The 9,005-nt window shown below is 47.3% G+C and overlaps 1 pseudogene; it reads right to left on the bottom strand.

The window, feature by feature from the left end:
- Positions 1–6,477: 6,477 nt before the first annotated feature.
- LOC118610965 lies at positions 6,478–6,594 on the bottom strand (annotated as a pseudogene).
- Positions 6,595–9,005: the final 2,411 nt, after the last annotated feature.

Raw genomic sequence — 9,005 nt, 5'->3', positions numbered from 1 at the left:
GCAACCCAGGAAATGTTTGATGGTAAAAGCGGGGTCAGGGAAAGCTCTCTGGCGGGCGGAAATGGAGAGTGAGAAAACTGACCACCGGAGGAGAGAGAAGGGGAAACGTGGGAGGGATCATTCGGCCTGTCTGCCCTACCACGTAAGGCAAAAATAAGCATAGCACTTACTCATCACCTTGTCAGAGTTTTTCTTTTTCTGTTACGTATACGTGCAAGGTGCTCTTGTTGATTCAAGAAAAACCAAGCAGAGAAAAGATGGTTTCCATCGCTTTTTATCCAATCATTCTCACCTATAGCAGCTGGAATAATTCTGGCTTCGGTTTTTCAAGATTGCTGCAGACAATTCAAGTTTAAAAACTTCGAGCTGGGTTATTTCCATTCCTACGGTAGCTCTGTGTTTGCCCATAGAATTTGGTACAACTGCCGACTTTAGAATGACTGTAATGCTCAGAGGGGTGAAACGCCGTTTGGAGTAATGCCTTTCTTCAGTTAATATAGATAAATATCGATGGCAGGCAGCAGTAAAACAAGTCATTAAATTCTTCAGCGCGAGTGTATGCCACACGTTGCTGGAAGCTGCAGGAATCACACGAGGCCTGGAGGAAGCCAGTGCACGTGTTTCAGGCGGGATTCCACTCCCGGCTTCCACTTTCCGAGCCCGGCCGCAGGGGGGCGCGCGCGAGGCGAGGGCGCCCACGCGGGAGCCGGGGCTGCTACGGCCCTAATGATGAATTCCTGGGTGAGCTGGAACCCTTTGAAAAACGGCAGTCATCGACAAACGACAAACGGGGGCTCTGGCGCTCTGAAAACGAAGCAACTTCCAACTCTAAGCCTCTAAAAGTCAGCTAAAGATCTGGAGAGGGAATAAAGCCCCTCCCTGCCGCTGTTTAGGGGGCTCGGTTTCTGGGTCCTTGTGGTGGCGAGGAGCTTGGCTTGGCCACGTGGTGCTGGGGAGCAGCTGGCTTTATGGGGCCGGATAGCACGTTTGTTGCTTAATATCTAGGATGAAAAATGAAAGGAGCCCTTTCCTCGTTTTATAGCGCCACCAAGGGTTCCAACCCGGTATAGATTTTGAAGCCGCACAGCGTATGTAGGACATCCTTTCTTTGAGGTGTTTTTAATGGGTTCTGGGTCGTCGAAGACACAACTCGTGTAATGAGGCCGAGCCCCACATGAGGAGAAAGCTCTGTAATGAGGGGGGAGGACAGTTTGTTACAGTTGTGCGGTTAGTCGGCCATTTCTTTTTGAGGTTTATTAAATCATATACATTTTCCATTTACACTGTAATATCCTATAAAAGATGGAGCACACAGAAGTAATAAGTATGACAACATTTCTCTCATTTACGAATCGTGCTGTTGATTGTGCGAACACTGCTACATCCAGCAGCAGGATTATTTATGTCAGGACAGTAATTTTCTATCTTCAATTTAATTTTGTAAAAGTTAATTACAAATTAGAATAAAATGAATGCAGTTACGGAGGCAGTGAAATGTTGAGATAGGATGTTATTGGGGAAAATATTTACTCAGGCTGCTCCTTGAGGGACCATTGTCATGGAAATCCAGCGAGTGGCTCACAGGGTTTGGGGCATTGTCAAAGTCACCCACAGTTGGAGGAAGAGAGGCTCTGGGTTTTGTCTCCTGGGAAGTGCTGTCCTTGGAGGAACACACGGAGTCTCAGCAGTCATTCTAGCGAATCCCCTTTCTTTTTCTAGTAGGGCGACAGGAACAGGACCAGGACCAGAGAGGTTACAAAACTTGCCACAGTCCCCCAGCAAGCTCGTGGCAGGAGGAGGACTAGAAGTCAGGGGTCCTGACACCGGGTCAGTGAACACGCATTCCACTGTGATGCGGGTGTACATTAGATTCTGCCTTACAACGTCGGGGAGGAAGTTTAGAGGCGGTGGAAGGCTCGCCGATTTTCACCAGAAGCCAGTCGGTGCCTCCGGAAATGGAAAACTGAAATGCGAGTGTCCCTCAGATGGGGACCTTCTCTGTCGTTTTTCTGTTTCCCTTGGAACTCTTTTTCCATCTTGCCATTGTCATGGATTTTCCACCAAACACACGCAGCAGAAGAGCCGGTTACAACCCTGCAGGGGTCCCTCCGGCCAACTCAGAGCTCCCGGAGAGAAAGGAAACCAGAAAACCCGAAGCAGACACGGAACAAGCCCCAGGCCCCGGGTACGGAGGCCCAGGCCTTCGTTTGCTTTCCCGGTCATGTCTCCACATGCGCCCGGTTGTTCCCTGCTCCCTGCCTACTCTGCTCCCCAGGGACAGGGTCAAGTGCATTGGGCCTCTCGCTGAGAAAGCAGATGAGCTCAATGACACCCACTCGTTTCCTTCCACATTCACTCCACTCTTCCCGATCAGATGATCTTTCCCCCCTCCCCACCCTCCCCACCGCCCCAGAACGATGTCGGGGCCCTTGGAAATATCAAGATTGACTTGCTAGGCGAAAGACTTTCATATTTAGTTTTTAATAGAGCAAAAGTGACTCTAAATTTGTTAATATTCTTTAGGTTACACAGGACAAATTACCGATAAGTGAATCAGTAATGAAATTTGTAATGAGAATTTCTCAAGTATGAAATGTTGGCGCAAGGAAAGTTAATTGCGGGATTTTACAGCCATTATAGTTTATATCATAAATGCAAAAATGACTAGGGCCATTTAATTACAGTAGGAACACACTAAATTTTTATGGAGTGCCATCTTGTTAAAGAGGTAGTCGGAGCATTAAGAACAAATACCATCCTAATGGTGGGTCCAGGTAGCTTTCACAACATCAAATAAATATGCTATTGCTACAAAATTGTTCCTTAGATACCGTAATTGACATGATGACTAATGTGATGGGTTTATTCTCACAGCTTCACATACTCAATTTACAGTGTCTGAAAGTTGTTTTTTCTGCCATCCATAGACCTGGAAGGAACCAGAAAAATCCCTCTTGGAAAACACTGTCTCTGCCGCTTCTCTAATTAACCTTCAAAAACGCATTTTGAAATATAGAAGTTGGTGCCTGGCGTAGAAATTGGATTGTCTCAGGAAAAAAAAAAAAAAAAAAGACCCAAGTGCTAATTTGTTCCTTATTAAATATCTGACGTGTCAAAATTACAGGCAGTTAATGTTTTTGCGCCTTTCAGCAGGGCCGAGGACAGCTTTTCCTACGGGCTGGGGAACAGTGGGGTGACTCCGGGTACCAGTTACCCCAGCGCTGTCCTCACTCACCCCACGTGAGCCCAAGCCTTCCCCCGATCTAGCCAGGTTCCTGGGAGGACGGTGTTTGATGGGGCAGACGCAGAATCCCGGACCATCCCCCCATTATTACGGGCTCATCCCACGCCTTCGAAGCTCCCAGAATAGAAGAGATTTTTGTGGAGAAATGAGCTATATTCCCTCTGGACCCCTGAAAATGCTTCAGATTGTTTTCGAAACCTGGGATGGTTGTACCAACATTCAAGGACTGTGGGGTTAGGGTTAGGGTCAGGGTTAGAATTACGGTCGTGGGTCGTGTGTCATTTAACTTTCTTTCGTCCACTCCTTGTGTTGGGTCCCTCATGTCAGTGCTTCTCAGACTTCTGTGTGCACAAAAAATCCCCTGGGGATGTTGTTAAAATGTAGATTCTGATTTAATAGGTTTGAGGTGCGGCCTGAGATTCTGCATTTGTAACAAGCAACCAGGTCCTGCTGATGCCACTGGTCCAAGGACCACACTCTAAGTAGCTAGACCTTATATGATACCTGTGACTCAAGCTCCAAGAACCTGTTCCTTCGATATGGAATCAATGTGCTTGTGCGTGATATGCAAAAACAAACAAACAAACGAACAAACAAGAAAAAGCTGATGTATTTCCAGGCTTTGCATCTCCTTTGTACTAAACTGTCTAATTTCTGATCTAATTATAAGGCAACAACATAAAAACATTAAAGTATGTTTACTGATGTGCAGAATTCATTATAAAACAAAAGCTTTACATTTACTTAGAAGCAGAGCCTAAGCCTTCATAGGTACACCTGCTGTGCAAGGAAGATTAGACGAGGGAATTTGCCAAGCTTCTCTGATGTGTGCAAGACTGGATTAAAGTTAAAATCACCTTGGCCTGGTAGCTTTTGATTTTATTTCCATCTAAGGAGGATTAATTTAACTTTGGACTTTTTCATGACAGTGATCACTACCAGCTCTGCAAAAACCCCAGGACCTATCACATGCTTCCTGAACTGAATTCTTGTTCATGCATATAGAATAAATTCATTGACACATTGTTACTCCTTGATTTCTCTAAAAATGTTTTTATAAAATAAGTATGTTTCTAAGTCCAAGGAATACAGAAAACATATTTTCACACCAGCTTCAGTGCCCTATACAAAGACACTACAGGTTGTGAAAAATATTTTGCATGGTCAGTGTCAATGTATAAGATTAGCAGACCAATTCTACAGCACACGTAGTGAACAGTGGATTAATTCCAATGTTCCTGGGAGAAGAAAATATTTTATAGGTTTAGCTCAAGCTCTCGTCTGATAAGACACCTATGGGACCAGAGGCATGCTGTTTCCTACAAAAGTAAGATTTGTCTTGACCCTGCCTTGGAGACCGCTTGTGGACTCTTGGAAGGTCCCACTGATGACACCCAAGAACTTCATGCAGCCTCGAAGTCAGGGCGTTTTCTTTCCTTCACCTGCTCCCTCTGATCACATTTGATTACCTAGCCTGACGGCGTGTCTGATTCTGTGGCCCTGGAGTTTTGTTTCCACATAGATCTCCACCCCTTCCCCTGCTTTCCATGGTCATTGGCCCCCAGCTCAGACTCTCCTCCTCGCTCACCGAAGAGATTGCGTAAGCGCCTCACCTGCCCCTGAAGCCCTAACTGGACACTCCCCTCTGTGCCGCTGTCAGAAGAAACTTTTGAATAAAGCACAGCTTCGATCATGTCACAGCCACCCCCGCCAGTGCCTCACAGGCCACCAGGCTGGCAGCGGATTTCTCCACACAGTCCGGCCTTCCCCCTTGCCCTTCTGGGCTCCAGGCCGCACTCGTATTCCTGCAGTGGCCTCCCCTCCCCCACCCAGAGCCTCTGCTCTTACTCTTGCCTCATCTAGGTTCCCACCCCACCACGCCCCCCATTTCTGCCTGCTGCAGTCCCCCTTCTCTCACAAAGCCCACCCTTCCCCCAGGAAGCCCTTCCTAACCCCACCGAAGGACATTATCTTCCAGTCCCTTTCAACCCCGTGCCGCGTAGCTTGTGGTGCATCACAAGCTACGCGGCACGGGGGTCTTGTCTCATCCTCCGTGTGGTGTCGTTGTCATGGGATTATGCCGCCAGGGCCCCCTGTGAGTGGGCGGGGCTGTGGACTTGTTGCGGTCAATGCTCAGGGAGCGAAAGTGGTGTGTGTCCCTTCGGGGACGAGCACTTAACTGCTGGAGTGAATTTACTCTCCATGTCTCTCTCTCCTCCCCTCTCCTCGGAGACCTTTAGTGTTCGAGGTGGTGGCTGCTTGGTCAGCCTGGGTTCCTGAGTGACCATGATGAGTAGAGACCCCAGATGACCTGCCGTGGTCATGGAGCATGAGTGAGAAAGAAACTTCACATATTTTAAATCATCGAGGTTATGAGGTGGTGGCCACAGCAGAACTTGGTCTCATGGGCTGTAAGATCCATGCAGCTGGGAATTCTGCCTCTTAACTAGTAATGTCTATGACACATAACACATTGCCTACACGTGATAAAAAATTCAAAGTTCCTGTGGAATTAAATTTAACCAACCTGCATCCAATGTCAGCTGATCAGGGAGGATTATCAATGAGAAGGTAGACAGTGTGGTCCAGTGGTCAGGAGCAGACACTCTGGAGTCAGGCAGCCACCTGTCAGCTTTATGATTTGGGCAAGTGACCCCCACATCCTAAGCTTCAGCTTATCCATGAAGGGGCTAATGGTACAACCTCCATGGGAGGTTCTTGTGAGAACCGACAGAGAGAATGCATATGTACATTATAACCAGCCAATAAATGGCAGCTGTTATTAATTGTTCTTCTTCTTATTAATGTGGTCAGTCTCCCAGTGTGTAGAGTGCTATTAACTATGACTTAACGACAGGACCAGACAGGAAGCAATACCTGGAAATCAAGTAACGGTAGGCTTGAAGTCTCAGTGGCCAGGGACGAGAAGCCCCCCGCTGCTGAGGGCCCTTGCTGCCAGCCTCTCCCCATCTGCTGGGCTGACTTCAGGCCAGCCAGACACCGAGCTCTTCACAACTGGAGGGCAGGGGGACCCACAAGGCCAGCAGAGGCTTCCCAGGCACCCCGAGTGGATCAGCGGATGCTGGGGTCTTTCCCATGTCTACTCTCGGGACCTTGACTTTTTATTTTATTTTATTTTATTTTATTTTTTTTAGGCAAGACAACCCTTGGTTGACCCCACAGATTGCAAGGAACTTGTCAGCTTACAATCCCTTATTTATTCATTTTTTACATGCCTACAGCACCTGGTCTTCAGGTGGTCTCCCATCCGAGTACTAACCAGGCCTGATCCTGCTTAGCTTCCGAGATCAGACGGGATCAGGCTTGTTCAGGTTGGCATGGCTGTAGACAGGACCTTGACTTTAAACTCCAAAAACAAGGTGTGTGTGTTGCAACCAAAGACTGAGCATACGCTAATGTCACCAGCGAGGAAGGATAATAAGCAAACGTGTTAATTAAAGCTAATTAGTCTTCTATTTTTATGTCCAATCGTTTCTTAGAACCAAAGAAGCCATTATAGTCCATCGTGTCCCCTGCGAAAGGTATTATATTTCCGTGTCTGCATGTGGGCTACATTTTCTATGCTACATACTTTATCAGGGTCCTAGACACAAGATTTTTTTATGTGGATACTTGTAATCATGCCTAAGTCTTACTTACACTAACATATGTTTGTTCTTCTTGCTAAGAGAATAAATAGAACTCCGTTTGTTTCTTTGCATTTATTCACTAGTATTTATTGAATTGGCCACAGTTTCTGTCCCCACGAAGCTTATATTCTAGAAAGAGGGTCAGGCAAATTCCTGACTCGGAAACTCAGGAGAATTCTTACAGGAAAAGGCTTCTGTCACAGGGCTCTATACGTGGCCCGGGTGAATATTTTTTTGCCGATTTAGTTGAACACAAGAAAGAAATGCTTATCAAGTTCATAGGTCAAGTACACCAGTGGAGAAACAGCTACTTTATCGATGACGCAGGTAGGATTCGAGATGTCCTCAACAGGCTGAAACACAGGTAAAATCATAACGAGGAAACTAATAAGATAAGTGGAAAGTCCTGTGCTAGGTACACGGGACCCAGCATGCAAATGCAATCACCGTGGTTTGTGTGAAAAAGACTTGTGGGCTGCACCTGGTATGAGCTCGGAGTGTGCTGCTCATTTGGGGTTGGCGTCACCTCCAAAGGGAGTCCTGGGCCATGAGGACCTCGTCACTGAGTTCGAATGGACAGCTCAGTCGAAGAGAAACTGAGGGGCATTAAGACGGTGATGTGTCTGTAAACAATCCGAAATGAGGAATATCTGAACAGAAAAAGAAATGATCGAAAAGGCCTCTAGATGTATTCCAAAACACCCAGGACTGTGACGTTAAAAGCGGAGAACACAGGCTTTCTGTTCCAGAGCACTGATGTAAACTTAGTATGCCATGCCTCATAACTAGCGCCATCCAGTGGTGGCAGAGGGGTCTTAACAGGAGGGAGCCTGTCATGGAAGCATTTATGGGCACGGTTCAATTCACATCCCCCAGGGAACTGTGCAAGGGAGAGAGGCTTTCTCATGCGCCCTTGACCTTGACCGCTCTGCCCAGTCCTGCATCAGATCTGTGAATGGGTTGGGCTTATTCTGTCATGGGATCTTCCGTTTTCTTATAAAGATACACTTTTAATTTAAAATGGAAAGCAGTAGAAAAATAAGATTTGCTTTATATACATTTGTCCTAATGTATATTTACACATATAAGTATACGAAACATCTATTTTAAAAAAGGTAGGTCAGTCTGCAACAGCTTTTAACTCTCTCGTCCAGTTTACAAACCAGACCTCGCCATGTGGCCTGCTGCGACTAGATCATGAGCTGACATTCCAGAAAACAGATGACCGGGGGACGGTTTCGCATGGTCTTCTCCAAGTGCACTGGACAACGAATGAGCTGAGATTCCAACGCAAAGGAACTTTCCGTGGCTCTTTTTCCCCCCGCATAATAGATGCTCTGTCGAGTAGTGTGTTTCGTGCTGTGACAATTCATTCCTGCACTTGTGACAGGACCGCCGGCGGATTTCACTATGCTCAATTAGGAGAAAATGCATATTTTAATCTGTCCCGTGGTGAGTAACACTTTGCTCAGTAGCCTTGGCAAACCGGCCATTTAACCATTTAGGTGGGCGGAGGCCTGTCACTCGGCTGCCAGCAGCTCCTCCACTCTCGTTTTGCTGCCAACACGTCCCAGGTTTCGGAGTCTAAACAATTAAAGGCCACTTCATCACTCTCTGAGCCACTGTGCTGCAGCACAGCCCCTCCTTCGGCAGTGGCCGCCATCCTGGCTGCTGGTGATTAGCCCGGTGCTGTGTGTGCGCCCTTGACAACGTCTTCCCTTTCCTCCTTTGCTGGCTTGGCGGCTGAGAGCCCAGCATGGAAGCCTGCACATGACCTTTCTGCCTGGGGTCTGTTATTTCCGCCCCCCGGGCCAAGGACACAGTTTGGGGCCTGCTTTCGTTGGGTCTGGCCCTGGAGGCCAGCGCCATCCCGGAGCGCCCCTGGGTGACACCTTCGTGAACTGGCCACACTCCCCGCCGTCTCATCTCCACGGCCCCCATTGTCCCTGTAGAGAGCAAAATTATCTTTTGTTTTATTTTTATTTTTGGTTTTCTGAATAGTGAGATGATCCCCTTTGAGCTATTTTTCTTTATTTTCTTTATTTCTATCCCCTCTTCCTTCTTCATCTGGCCATGTAGATTCCTTAGATCTTCGAGGACATGCACGCACC

This window comes from Rousettus aegyptiacus, unplaced genomic scaffold, assembly GCF_014176215.1.
Source record: "Rousettus aegyptiacus isolate mRouAeg1 unplaced genomic scaffold, mRouAeg1.p scaffold_m13_p_13, whole genome shotgun sequence".
In the NCBI taxonomy this organism is placed as follows: domain Eukaryota; kingdom Metazoa; phylum Chordata; class Mammalia; order Chiroptera; family Pteropodidae; genus Rousettus; species Rousettus aegyptiacus.
The sequence above is the reverse complement of the archived record's forward strand: the minus strand, read 5'-3'. Positions and strand labels throughout refer to the sequence as shown.